This window comes from Rhinopithecus roxellana, chromosome 6 (genome assembly GCF_007565055.1).
Source record: "Rhinopithecus roxellana isolate Shanxi Qingling chromosome 6, ASM756505v1, whole genome shotgun sequence".
Lineage (NCBI taxonomy): Eukaryota > Metazoa > Chordata > Mammalia > Primates > Cercopithecidae > Rhinopithecus > Rhinopithecus roxellana.
In genome coordinates this window covers 13,731,589-13,745,995 of record NC_044554.1, presented here as the reverse complement: position 1 = coordinate 13,745,995, position 14,407 = coordinate 13,731,589, and the positions used below count along the sequence as shown (strand labels likewise).

Here is a 14,407-nt window from a genome sequence, read left to right as displayed (position 1 = left end):
TTTGGGAGGTGGAAATGGGTCGTTTACCTGAGGTCAGGAGTTCAAGACTAGCCTGACCAACATGGTGAAACCTGGTCTCTACTAAAAATACAAAAAATTACCCAGGTGTGGTGGTGGGCGCCTGTAATCCCAGCTACTCAGGAGGCTGAGGCAGGAAAATCACTTGAACCCAGGAGCCGGAGGTTGCAGTGAGCTGAGATCGTGCCACTGCACTCCAACCAACCTGGGCAACAAGAGCAAAACTCCGTATCAAAAAAAAAACAAAAATGTTCAAGGTATAAGCAAAAGACCCCTGATAATAAGCAGTTTAGCAGCATAGTCCACGAGGCAGCAAGCTACAGCATGCCAGCGGTATTTGTTAGGATATATGAGCTAAAAATGGCCTTTACATTTTTGTTTTAATGACTAGGGAAAAAAAATCAATGGAATATTTCATGACACCTGAAAATTCTTAGTTAATTCAAACTTCTGTGTCCACAACTGACATTTGATTGGAACACAACCATGCTCATTTGTTTATCTATGGTCCATGGCTGCTTCCACACTACAATGGTAAAGTTAAGCAGTTGCAACAGAGGTCACGTGGCCTGGAAAGTCTAAATTATTTATCTGGTCCTTTACAGAAAAATTTTGCTAACCACTGCCAATCTCTTGGTTTTGTACCCCTCGCCAGCATCCTGACGCTCTCCTCCCTGCCAAGTTCAGATGAAGCTTTCCCCTAGCATCTGATACTTCTCCCACCACTTTACACGGCATTTTGAGATGTATTAATTGCTACACATCTGACTCCACAGCCAGATAACAAAATAACAAGATGCTGAAGGGTGAGGCCCACATGTCCTGGTTTATTACTACATCCCTAGGGCCTAGCAATGCCCATTTATAGTAGGTGCCCAACACTAGCTGAATGAATGAAAGAACACAAGATACTTAACACAGATTAGCTGATCTAAACAACTCTAAAATTTATAGGATTTTTTTTTTTTTTTTTTTTTTTTTTTTTTGAGATGGAGTCTCATTCTGTCACCCAGACTGGAGTGTAGGGGCTGATCCCAGCTCACTGCAAGCTCCGCCTCCCGGATTCACACCAATTTCCTGCCTCAGCCTCCCGAGTAGCTGGGACTACAGGCATCGACCATCATAGCTGGCTAATTTTTGTATTTTTAGTAAAGACAGGGTTTCAAAATGTTTTCCAGGCTGGTCTCGAACTCCTGACCTCAAGTGATCGGCCCGCCTTGGCCTCCCAAAGTGCTGGGATTACAGGCATGAGCCACAGTGCCCAGCCTATAGGAGTTTCTTCTAGAAGACAGCAGAGATACAGATTATCAGACTTCCAGGGGAGACATACAAATGACTCTATCGCTGGGTTCATTCCAATCAAATTCCCCAACTACATCCAAAATGGATCAGGGCTGGAGGACAGATTACAGAGAGGAAGGAGTGGTAAATCAATATGCAGCCCAATGTATTTTTTAAAACACTTTTTAAAGGCCAGGGGTGGTGGCTCACACCTGTAATCCCAGCACTTTGGGAAGCCGAGGTAGGTGGATCACCTGAAGTCAAGAGTTTGAGACTAGCCTGGCGATCATGGTGAAACCCTGTCTCTACTAAAAATACAAAAAATCAGCCACGTGTGGTGGCAGGCGCCTGTAATCCCAGCTACTCAGGAGGCTGAGGCAGGAGAATCACTTGAACCCAGGAGGTGGAGGTTGCAGTGAGCTGAGATCACACCACTGTACTCCAGCCTCAGTGACAGAGCAAGGCTCTGTCTCAAAAAAAAAAAATTTTTTTTTTTAATAGAAACTTTGCCAGGTGCAGTGACATGTACCTGTTATCTCAGACACTCAGGAGGCTGATGTAGGAGGATCACTGAGGCCAGGAGTTCAAGACCAGCCTGCGCAACATGGCAAAACCCCATCTCTTAAAAAATAAAAATAGGCCGGGCGCGGTGGCTCACGCCTGTAATCCCAGCACTTTGAGAGGCCGAGGCAAGTGGATCATGAGGTCAGGAGATCGAGACCATCCTGGCTAACCCAGTGAAACCCCGTCTCTACTGAAAATACAAAAAATTAGCCAGGCGCGGTGGCAGGCGCCTGTAGTACCAGCTACTCGGGAGGCTGAGGCAGGAGAATGGTGTGAACCCAGGAGGCAGAGCTTGCAGTGAGCCAAGATCACGCCACTGCACTCCAGCCTGGGCTACAGAGCGAGACTCCGTCTCAAAAAAAAATAAAAATAAAAAAATAAAAATAAATATTTTTAATTAAGTACATAGAATAGGAACTGCGAGTTCCAGTCTCAGATGTGAGATAAGAGCTTACATATTACTAATCTATAGGACCAGTTTTAACCACCTCCCCCAAATTTTTTTCTCCCACATTGCCTGAATCTTTACATATTTCACCATGTCACACTGCCTATTAGTCATCTAATTTATTCCCTCACCTTAAAAGAAAGCTCTTTTCTGAAATACAAATAGATCTGAAAAATGAAAGAAGATAACAAAATCTCATGTGCTAATGTGTAAGGTAGTTTTAAGGGGAAGAGAACAGTAGGTATTATAAGAAGATGACGACGTCAAGGACTGAGATAGAACTAGATAAGATTCTGAAACAGAAAGAGCAGGGAAAACTAAGAATGCTGGGAAACAAATACAAAAATTAGCCCGGCATGGTGGTGGACGCATGGAGTCTCAGCTACTCGGGAGGCTGAGGTGGGGAAAATCGCTTGAACCTGGGAGGTGGAGGCTGCAGTGAGCCGAGATTGCACCACTGCACTCCAGCTTGGGCGACAGAGCAAGAGTCCGTCTTAAAAAAAAAAAAAAAAAGAATGCTGGGAAACAGAACAAAAGAGCAGCAGAAGATGGGAAAGGGTACAGAAAATGAAGTGACACCCAATTCAGCATTTTTCCCCATTTTCTCCTGTAGAAAAATAGAAGAAACGGCTCATCTCTGTGGCTTAAGAACTCTATTAGAAAAGGGCCGGGCATGGTGGCTCACGCCTGTAATCCCAGGACTTTAGGAGGCCGAGGCGGGCAAATCATTTGAGGCTAAGAGTAAGACCAGCCCGGCCAACAATGTGAAACCCCGTCTCTACTAAACAAATACAAAAATTAGCCAGGCATGGTGGCACACACCTGTAATCCCAACTACTCGGGAGACTGAAGCAGGAGAATCACTTGAACACAGGAGGCAGAGGTTGCAGTGAACCAAGATCACGTCCCAGCACTCCAACCTGGGCAACAGAGCAAGACTCTGTCTCAAAAATATTAGAAATAAAAATAAAATAGCCTGGTGTGGTGGCTCATGCCTGTAATCCTAGCACTCTGGGAGGCCAAGGCGAGTAGAACACGAGGTCAGAAGATTGAGCCCATCCTGGCTAATACAGCAAAACCCCGTCTTCTACTAAAAATACAAAAAAAAATTAGCCAGGCATGGTGACGGGCACCTGTAGTCCCAGCTACTTGGGAGGCTGAGGCAGAAGAATGGTGTGAGTGAACCCAGGAGGCAGAGCTTGCAGTGAGCTGAGATAGTGCCACTGCACTCCAGCCTGGGCAACAGAGCGAGACTCTGTCTCAAAAAAATAAATAAAATAAAATAAAATAAATATAAACATAAAAATAAAATAAAACCAGTAACAAAATGAGAATTGGCTCCTGTCTCCATTTCTATTCATTCCATAGCTAGAAATCTTTATAATGGTTGGAAGAAAAGGAGAGCAGGAGTGGCAAACATTAATAACAGGGGAAATAAACATTCGCCTTAATACTGACAGGACTCTTCCTAGAAAACCCAAGGAAATTAATTTGAAACTACTAGAATTAACGAATTCGGTAATTTTTTAGATTAAAAGGGCATTCATACTTTACAGTAAGAAGGATTCTAAAACTGCACCCACGCCAGCAACACTAAGATTAAAAAGTGATGGCAACAGGGCCACATGCAGTGGCTCCTGCCTGTAATCTAGGTGCTTTCTGAGGCCAAGGCAGGAAGACTGCTTGAGGCCAGAAGTTTGCAACCAACCTAGGCAATACAGTGAGACCCGTCTCTATTAAAAAAAAAAAAAAAAAAAAAAAAAAAAATTAGCCAGCATGGCTGTGCATGCCTATGGTTCCAGCTACTCAAGAGGCTGAGAAAAGGAGGGTCCCTGAATCCAGGAATTTGATGCTACAGTGAGCTGTGATTCTGTCATTGCACTCCAACCCAAGTGACAAAGCAAGACCCTGTGTCTTAAAAGAAAAAAAAAAAAAAAAAAGGCCGGGCGTGATGACTCATACCTATAATCCCAGCACTTTGGGAGGCCAAAGTGGGTGGTTCACTTGAGGTCAGAAGTTCGACAACAGCCTGACCATCATGGTGAAACCCCATCTCTACCAAAAATATTTTTTTAAAAAATTAGCTGGGTGTGGTGGTGCACCATGCCTGTAATCCCCGCTACTTGGGAGGCTGAGGCAGGAGAATCACTTGAACCCAGGAGGCAGAGGTTGCAGTGAGCCAAGATTGTGCCACTGCACTCCAGCCTGGGCAACAGAGCGAGACTCCATTTCAAAAAAAAAAAGAGGTTATGGCAAACAAAATACAAATTGAGTACTGATAAATAGACTAAAATAGTACTTCTCTAGTCAGATTTAAATGTTAAATCCTTAAAACAACCACAAACGGTAAAATAATTCAATAAATGTACTTAAATAGTTATTGCACAATTAATTTAGATCATATTTCATAGTATATTCAACAAAGAAGTTCAGATGTATCAAAGAGTTACAAATAAATAATCCATTACATAAACTATTGATCCTAAAACCATATCCTGGCTTTGGGGGAGACAAGGAGAAAAAGTAATTTCTGAGTAAAGAGACAAGAGAGATGAATAGTAAAGTTAAATGAGTTCTGATATAAAACACGTAAACCTTTGCCAAGTTCACTCCTTCAACAACTACTTTTTAAATGCATACAACATTTCACACACTGTGCTAGGCCCTGATTTTTCAGCGTTTGAATAAAGCACATATGAGCCCTCATCTCACAGAACTGAGGTCTAGCAGAAAACACAGTAAACAGCACAAAAAGCATACAGCAAGTTGCAATAAATAAGTACTAGAGGAAAAGACACATATCTCCAAGGGAACACGAACTTAGGAGGGACTACAGATGGAATGGTCATCAAAGTCTCCAAGTCATGACATCAAAGCTGACAACAAAAGGAAGAACTTGTACCTTGGCCAGGTACAGTGGCTCAGGCCTGTAATCTCAGCGTTTTGGGAGGCCGGGACAGGTGGATTACATGAGGCCAGGAGTTTGAGACCAGCCTGGCCAACAGGGTGAAGCCCCATTTCTAAAAGAAAAAAAGAAAAAAAAGAAGAACACATGCCAACCAGATGAAGACTGGGGAAAGCCAGCAGCACAAAGGCCCAAAGCAGGTAAAAGAGGACCAACCTTAGTGACACCAACAAAACAAGGGCGACTGATGCAACGCAACATTCTAAAGCACCAAGAAAAACACAGCTTCCCACACAACAAATCATCAACAAAGGTAAAGGTACATTCCTCACCGTCACCTGAAAAAAACTAAACAAAATGTGAAGCCAAAAGTTGATAGAGATGAAGCAAAACAAGTACATATACACAATCAACAGAACTATAAACTTGGTTGCTCTTTCTAAAAGACAATCTGAAAATAATGACAGAAACTAGCATTGCTCATAACTTTGAACTCAAGTAGATTCAAAATACCTTCTATTTCCAAAAAAAAAATTATTCTTCCTAACCTTAAAACTAACTGCACAAAAGATATCCACAGCGGGGAGAAAACAGTGATATTTAAAAAATAAGTGCTCACTTCGTAGGCCAGGCACAGTGTCTCATGCCTGTAATCCCAGCACTTTGTGAGGTCAAGGTGGTTGGATCACCTGAGGTCAGGAGTTCAAGACCAGACTGGCCAACATGGTGAAACTCCATCTCTACTAAAAATACAAAAATTAGCAAGGCATGGTGGTGGGTGCCTATAAGTCCAGCTACTAAGGAGGCTGAAGCAGGAAAATAGCTTGAACCTGGGAGGTAGAGGTTGCAGTGAGCAGAGATCGTGCCACCACATTCTAGCCGGGGTGACAGAGTGAGACTCCATCTCAAAAAAAGACAAACAAAAAATAAGTGCTCACTTCAGTAGCACATATACAACTCGAACAATACAGAAAAGATTAGCATGGCCTCTGCCCAAGGATGACTAGCAAATTCATGAAGTGTTCTGTAACTTTTTACATAAAAAAATAAGGCCGGGCGTGGTAGCTCACACCTGTAATTCCAGCACTTTGGGAGGCCAAGGTGTGCAGGTCACGAGGTCAGGACTTGGAGACCAGCCTGGCCAACATGGTGAAACCCCATCTTTACTAAAAATACAAAAATTAGCTGGGTGTGGTGGCGCTCGCCTGTAACCCCAGCTACTTGGGAGGCTGAGGCAGAAGAACAGCTTGAACCTGGGAGGTGGAGGTTGTAGTGAGCCCAGATCGCGCCACTGCACTCCAGCCTGGGCGACAGAGTAAGACTCCGTCAAACAAACAAACAAACAAATAAATAGAAACAAGCAAAAAGCTTAAAACTATGGATGTAAATTGTGATATATGAAATTTTTGGCCGGGCTCGGTGGCTCAAGCCTGTAATCCCAGCACTCTGGGAGGCCAAGACGGGCGGATCACGAGGTCAGGAGATCGAGACCATCCTGGCTAACACGGTGAAACCCCGTCTCTACTAAAAACTACAAAAAACTAGCCAGGCGAGGTGGCGGGCACCTGTAGTTCCAGCTACTCGGGAGGCTGAGGCAGGAGAATGACGTGAACCCGGGAGGCGGAGCTTGCAGTGAGCTGAGATCCGGCCACTGCACTCCAGCCTGGGCGACAGAGCGAGACTCCGTCTCAAAAAAAAAAAAACAATATTTGGTAATGAGCTTTTGGAAAATGTTTATAAATAGTATTATGCTTTATGTACCATTTACCAAACATTCTAGTCTAATGCTGTAATAACTGATCCAAATATAAATACCAACTAATCTACTACATTTATACCATTATTACATATAAATATACACTGATTTCTTCTAGTCATTTATATCAGACAATGCTATGTTTCTGGGGGTTTTTTTGTTTTGTTTTGTTTGTTTTGAGACAGAGTTTCACTCCTGTTGCCCAGGCTGGAGAGAAGTGGCGTGATCTCAGCTCACTGCAACCTGCGCGTTCCAGTTTCCAGTTATTCTCCTGCCTCAGCCTCCCAAGTAGCTGGGATTAAAGGCTCCCACCTAATTTTTTTTTTTTGAGATGGAGTCTCACTCTGTCGCAGCGGCAAAATCTCGGCTCACCGCAACCTCCGTCTACTGGGTTCAAGCAATTCTTCCATCTCAGCCTCCCAAGTAGCTGGGACTATAGGCACATGCCACCATGCCTGGCTAACGTTTGTATTTTTAGTAGAGATGGGGTTTCACCACACTGGCCAGGATGGCCTCGATCTCTTGACCTCATGATCGCCCACCCTGGCCTCCCAAAGTGCTGGGATTACAGGCGTAAGCCACCACACCCGGCCAAGGCCCAGCTAATTTTTGTATTTTTAGTAGAGTTGGGATTTCACCATGTTAGCCAGGCTGGTCTCGAACTCCTGACCTCGTGATCCACCCACCTTAGCCTCCCAAAGTGCTGGGATTACAGGCATGAGCCACTGCGCCCAGCCCTGATGTTTCTGGTATTAAAATACATACAAAGTTTGTCTGGGCACGGTGGTTCATGTCTGTAATCCCAGCACTTTGGGGAAGCTGAGGCGGGAGGATCACTTGAGGTCAGGAGTTCGAGACCAGCCTGACCAACATGGTGAAACCCAGTCTCCACCAAAAATACAAAAAAATTAGCCAGGTGTGGTGGCACATGCCTGTAATCCCAGCTACTCAGGAGGCTGAGGCAGGAAAATCGCTTGAACTCGGGAGGCAGAGGTTTGCAATGAGCCAAGATCATGCCTCTGCACTCCAGCCTTCCAGCTTGGGAGACAGACCCAAATAATAATAATAATAATAACAATAATTAATTAATTAATTAATTAACTTAAAGAACACTACTTATTGGTTGGACGCGGTAGCTTATGCCTGTAATCCCAGCACTTGGGGAGGCCAAGGCGGGTGGGTCACTTGAGGTCAGGAGTTCGAGATCAGTCCGGCCAACACCGTGAAACCCCGTCTCTACTAAAAATACAAAAAAATTAGCCAGGTGTGGTGGCATATGCCTGTAATCCCAGCTACTCAGGAGGCTGAGGAAGGAGAATCTGTTGAACCCAGGGGGCGGAGGCTGCAGTGAGCCGAGATGGTACCAATGCACTCCAGTCTGGGCAACAAGAGTAAGGCTCTGTTTCAAAAAATAAATAACACTACTTATTATCAAATAATTATTAAATTTCTAATAAAGGAAGACAAAAAATTCCCAATTCCATGACTATTTATAGCCACAAGATAATAAAGCAAACAATTGCGTTATCACTCAGTTTCTAAAAGAACTATGAACAAATATTCAATTATCAAAAATCAACTTATAGCTTTAAAATGAACCTTGGGCTGGTTGTCGTGGCTCACACCTGTAATCCCAGCACTTTGGGAGACAGAGGCAGGAGAACTGCGTGAACCCAGGAGTTACAGACCAGCCTGGGAAATACAGTGATATCTCATTTCTACAAAACATTTTGAAAACTGGTCATGGTGTTGTGTGACTCCAGTTCCAACTACTGGAGAGGCTGAGGTGTGAGGCTCCACAGCCCAGGAGGCAGAGGTTGCAGTGAGATGGCGCCACTGCACTCCAGCCTGGGTGACAGAGCAAGAATATCTTTAAAACTAAAAATTAAAAAAAAGCAGCCAGGCACGGTGGCTCACATCTGTAATCCCAGCGCTTTAGGAGACCGAGGCAGGCATATCAGCTGAGGTCGGGAGTTCAAGACCAGCCTGACCAACATGGAGAAACCCCAACTCTACTAAAAAGACAAAAAATAAGCCGGGTGTGGAGGCGGGTGCCTGTAATCCCAGGTACTCAGGAGGCTGAGGCAGGAGAATTGCTTAAACCCGGGAGGCAGAGGTTGCGGTGAGCCAAGATCGCACCACTGCATTCCAGCCTGGGCAACAAGAGCAAAATTCCATCCAAAAAAAAAAAAAATCAACTTTGCTTATCGTATAAAAATAACATATATACCAAATTTTCAAATTAAATAACATTTACTAAAGCCAAAAAGCACAAAAATGTTTATTTGTGAAAAAAACAAATGTTATCTTGTTTATGATTTATGGTATCTTTCTTGAACTTTTCTTAAAAATAAATTTGGATATTGATTTATTGCCACCTACTGGTTAAATTCATATTTGAACGGCATTTCACATCAAATATTCACCACAGTTAATAGAAAACACAGAGAAAAAAGTAATGTTCTTTTCTTTACAACGTTTTAGTAAACTACTATGATAAATTCTGCTTTGGAAAAGTTTGTAAAGTTACCTCACAAAATGGTGACTTGACTTTTAACAACATCTTCACTCAAATTTTTCTTTAGTGTGTTGGAACTGTTTTAAAATACCATTATAATTTGTTAGAAATATAAAACCTTTAATGAAAATACTTTCAAGATGTTATTTTTTAATTTACAACTCAAACATGTATATGTACCAGTTTTCCAGAATATTGGCGTTACATGGAATTTAGGATATTACCATCTTTTTACAGCTGATTTGTTAGGACTGAAAACCAAAAAAAAGTTCCCGTTACATTTGTTGTTACACGTTTTAAGTAAATTTTACTCTATAGCAATCCCTCCTCTAAATTTCTTTTTCATACTAACACGTTGGTTGAGGAAAGAGTCTGTTGTCTTAGTGAACTACTTTTAAAACCACTTCCAGATTTTAAAAGCATAACAAATTTAACACACTCTGAGTTCCCAATTCTAATAAATCAACTGTAAAAAGGCATTCCCTAAAGTGATAGCAGAAATGTGAACATGGATTGAGTTTTTGTTGTATTTTTGAGACAGGGTCTCTCTCTGTTGCCCAGGCTGGAATGCAAATGGTGCCATCTTGGCTCACTGCAACCTCTGGCTCCTAGGTTCAAGTGATTCTTCTGCCTCAGTCTTCCAAGTAGCTGGGATTACAGGCACCTGCCACCACACCTAGCAAATATTTGTAATTTTAGTAGAGATGGAGTTTCACCATGTTGGCCAGGCTGGTCTCGAACTCCAGATCTCAAGTGAGCCGCCCACTTCGGCCTCCCAAAGTGCTGGGATTACAGGCATGAGCCATCATGCCTGACCTTGATATGAGTTTTAGATGACACCAGAAAAATTATGATAATTCTGTTGGGTGTGATAATGCATTATGATTATGTAATAAATACATGATTGCTATGGGCTGAATTGTGTCCCCCCAAAATTCCTATGTTGAAGCCCTTACCCCGTGTGATATCTGAAAGTGGGGCCTTTGGCAGGTAATCGGGGTTAGAGGAAGGCATCAATGATAGTGGGGCTCATGAAGAGATTCTTTTTTTTTTTTTTTTTTTTTTTTTTTGAGATGGAATCTCACTCTGTTGCCCAGGCTGGAGTGCAATGGCACGATCTTGACTCACTACAACCTCTGCCTCCCGGGTTCAAGCGATTCTCCTGCCTCAGTTTCCCGAGTAGCGAGGATTACAGGCACCTCCCACCACACCCGGTTAATTTTTGTATTTTTAGTAGAGACAGGGTTTCACCATGTTGGCCAGTCTGGTCTCAAACTCCTGACATCAGGTAATCCACCTGCCTTGGCCTCCCAAAGTGCTAGGATTACAGGCATGAGCCACTGCACCTGACCTCAGGATGGGATTATATAAGGAGAGACACCAGACAGCTTGCTCCCTAACTCTGCTAAGCACGATGGCACAGTGAGACAGCAGCCATCTGCAAGCCAAGAACAGGTCCCACCTGGAACCTGACCATGATGGCAGCCTTATCTCAGACTTTCGGCCTCCAGCACTGTGAAAAAGAAATGTCTTTTGTTTTAAGCTACCCAGTCTATGGTATATTGCTATGGCAGCCCGAGTCGACTAAGACAACGATGTATACAGAAATACGTAAGGGAGAAATATGCAAGAGATACGGCAGTAATATGCCAACTGCTTTTAAATACAGTTGCAAAAAAAGAAAAAAATGGAACAAAATCTTAATGATTGTTAAATTTAGGTGCCAGGTACTTAGTGGTTTAACATGCTATCAGTTCAGTTTGTAAGTTTGAAGTTTCTTATAATTAAAAAAACTTTAAAAAGAATATTTAAAAAAATACTTTTTCAATGTAACTCCTCTAACCAAAACCTTGAAAATAAAATGTTTTAAGATAAAGTACTAATTTGAAGTTATTACAAGGCAAAAATAAAAGGTGAATAAAACTTTACCATCTTTAAATAAATGTAGTAAAAATTGTTACAAGTTTTTTTTGTTTTTGTTTTTTGTTTTTGAAACAGAGTCTCCCAGGCTGCAGTGGCACGTCTCGGCTCACTGCATCCTCCACCTCCCCAACTCAAGCGATTCTCTTGCCTCAGCTTTCCGAGCAGCTGGGATTACAGGTGCATGCCAGCAGCGCCACCACGGCTGACTGTTTTTTTTGTAATTTTAGTAGAGTTGGGGTTTCACCATGTTGGCCATGCTGATTTCCAACTCCTGACCTCAGGTGATCCACCAAACTCAGCCTCCTAAAGTCCTGGGATTACAGGCATGAGTAACTGTGCCCCACAGATTCTAAAGATACTATAAAAATCCAACCTAAGGGTCTCAAGCTAAAAGCACTGACCTTAAAGGCTAGTATTCTGTTGTAATTAAGTGGCCTGTTCAAATCACTTTTATCAGGGGTTAAATTTTCTCAATTATTAAAGAGAAATAATTTTTGAATCCTGTTGTAAATAGGATGTTGTTCATTGTATATATCCAATAAATTACTTTTGAAGTATTTTACTTTTATCCTATAGTTAGAAACTGTTTATTTTGACCCTTTTTGGCTATAATAGTTCTCAAATTAGAATCTTGGATTTTTCAAAAAGATAATATCACCTGAAAATAATAAGCTTTGCTTCTTTTTAACCTGTTTGGGGTGTTTTTGTCTGACTGCGTTAACACTGCTAAATACCATAATACTACACAACAAAAAGGGAGAGCAGGCCGGGCGCGGTGGCTCAAGCCTATAATCCCAGCACTTTGGGAGGCCGAGACGGGTGGATCACGAGGTCAGGAGATCGAGACCATCCTGGCTAACACCGTGAAACCCCGTCTCTACTAAAAAATACAAAAAACTAGCCGGGCGAGGTGGCGGGAGCCTGTAGTCCCAGCTACTCGGGAGGCTGAGGCAGGAGAATGGCGTAAACCCGGGAGGCGGAGCTTGCAGTGAGCTGAGATCCGGCCACTGCACTCCAGCCTGGGCGATAGAGCGAGACTCCGTCTCACAAAAAAAAAAAAAAAAAAGGAGAGCAGTCAACTCAATATTGTCACTGATTTTAAAAGGAATAGTAATAGTTATGACATTAACTATTAAAACTAATTTTTTCAATAATTTTTAAGAAAGTGTCTATTTGTATTTTATAAAGAGTTTTCAAGCCGGGCGCGGTGGCTCAAGCCTGTAATCCCAGCACTTTGGGAGGCCGAGACGGGCGGATCACAAGGTCAGGAGATTGAGACCATCCTGGCTAACACGGTGAAAAACCCCGTCTCTACTAAAAAATACAAAAAACTAGCCGGGCGAGGTGGCGGGCGCCTGTAGTCCCAGCTACTCGGGAGGCTGAGACAGGAGAATGGTGTGAACCCGGGAGGCAGAGCTTGCAGTGAGCTGAGATCCGGCCACTGCACTCCAGCCTGGGCGACAGAGCGAGACTCCGTCTCAAAAAAAAAAAAAGAGTTTTCAAAGGACAGATATTCAAGCATGCGCCTTTGATCCATTCTTGCATTAATTAAGTCACGGAAATCTGTTCTAAAACAAGGATAAATAATTTCATATTTTATGTAATTCTGAGACATCATTGTAAACTATTCAAAGTTTTATGCCCAAAATACATGACCTCAAGAATTTTGAATAGAGGAACAAAAAGCCATTCCTCCTCTAGTTAGATTCCAAACTAGTTCTGGTGTTCTTAAATCTGTTTATTTCAATCACCTCATTCATTCCATAAGCACTTATTAATTACCTGTGATCCAGGTACTACGAACCAAACATAGAAGAATATAATAAAGATTAAGAGACAACTTCTCATCTTCAAGCTCACCTAATTGTCATAAATATTGTTAACAAAGTAATGAAGGAAGAAACATCCACCTGAGATATCCAGAAGAATTCAGAGGAAGGAACAGCAGTCCTGAACACTGAGTGACAGTGGTCAACGGCATCTCTCCAAGTACGGGGCCATGAACTCCTGTGAACCCCTGAGAATACTACTAAAATATTGTTTGCTTTTTTCACTGACAGTGCAGTAGCAAAGGTATGTGCCTGGCCAGGATCCTGGTCCTGATTCATGCTAAGGCACTAGTATTTCTAGTGCCTTGATTGATGCTAATACTAGTGCTTTGGCATGAATCAAGGACAGGCTCCTGGCCGGGTGCGGTGGCTCACGCCTGTAATCCTAACACTTTGGAAGGCCAAGGCGGGCAGATCACTTGGCAGCAATTTGAAACCAGCCTGGCCAACATGATGAAACCCCATCTCTACTAAAAACATAAAAATTGTCCTGGCGTGGTGGCACACACCTGTAGTCCCAGCTACTCGGGGGGCTGAGGTGGGAGAATCACTTGAGTCCAGGAGGCAGAAACTGCAGTGTGCCAAGATCATGCCACTGCAGAGTGCCAAGATCATGAAACTGCAGTGTGCCAAGATCATGCCAGCCCAGGAGACAGAGTGAAACACTGTCACAGGAAAAAAAAAAAAAAAAGGCCAAGATCCGTAACTATACTAGTAGTAATTATATTCTTCATTATCATTTTTTAAATGTCTGTAACAAAGAAGTAAAAAATTATTTTTATTAATCTCTAACCTTAAATATATACCTTTTCAAAATTCTGTGTGAGAAAATGGGAAGTATGCATAAAGAACTTACGCCATACACCAAAATATAATAACTATTTCAAGAAAAAGCAAGTGGGCAGTTGAGTTGTGAGCTAAAGCAGTCAATTTTTTCATGGAGCACCACGAAAGAACAAAAGACGTATCAATTATGGTTATGCAAAGTGAGATATACAACATTTTCTTTTCTTTCCTTTTTTTTTTTCTTTTTTTGAGACAGGGTCTTGCTCTGTTACCCAGGCTGGAGTGCAGTGATGGCGTCATCACAGCTCAGTGCAGCTTCTATCTCCCAGGCTCAAGTGATCCTCCCACCTCAGCCTCCCAAGTAGCTGAGACCCCAGGT

General features: G+C 42.7%; 1 protein-coding gene and 1 non-coding gene across 13 annotated transcripts in view; one reads left to right on the top strand and one right to left on the bottom strand.

The window, feature by feature from the left end:
• Positions 1 to 14,407, bottom strand: part of SRPK2 (SRSF protein kinase 2) — a 284,044-nt gene that overhangs the window by 222,825 nt on the left and 46,812 nt on the right. The window lies entirely within an intron of this gene.
• LOC115898414 lies at positions 6,147 to 6,250 on the top strand. Its single transcript, XR_004058152.1, has one exon. It is a non-coding gene; the product is annotated as a U6 spliceosomal RNA (small nuclear RNA).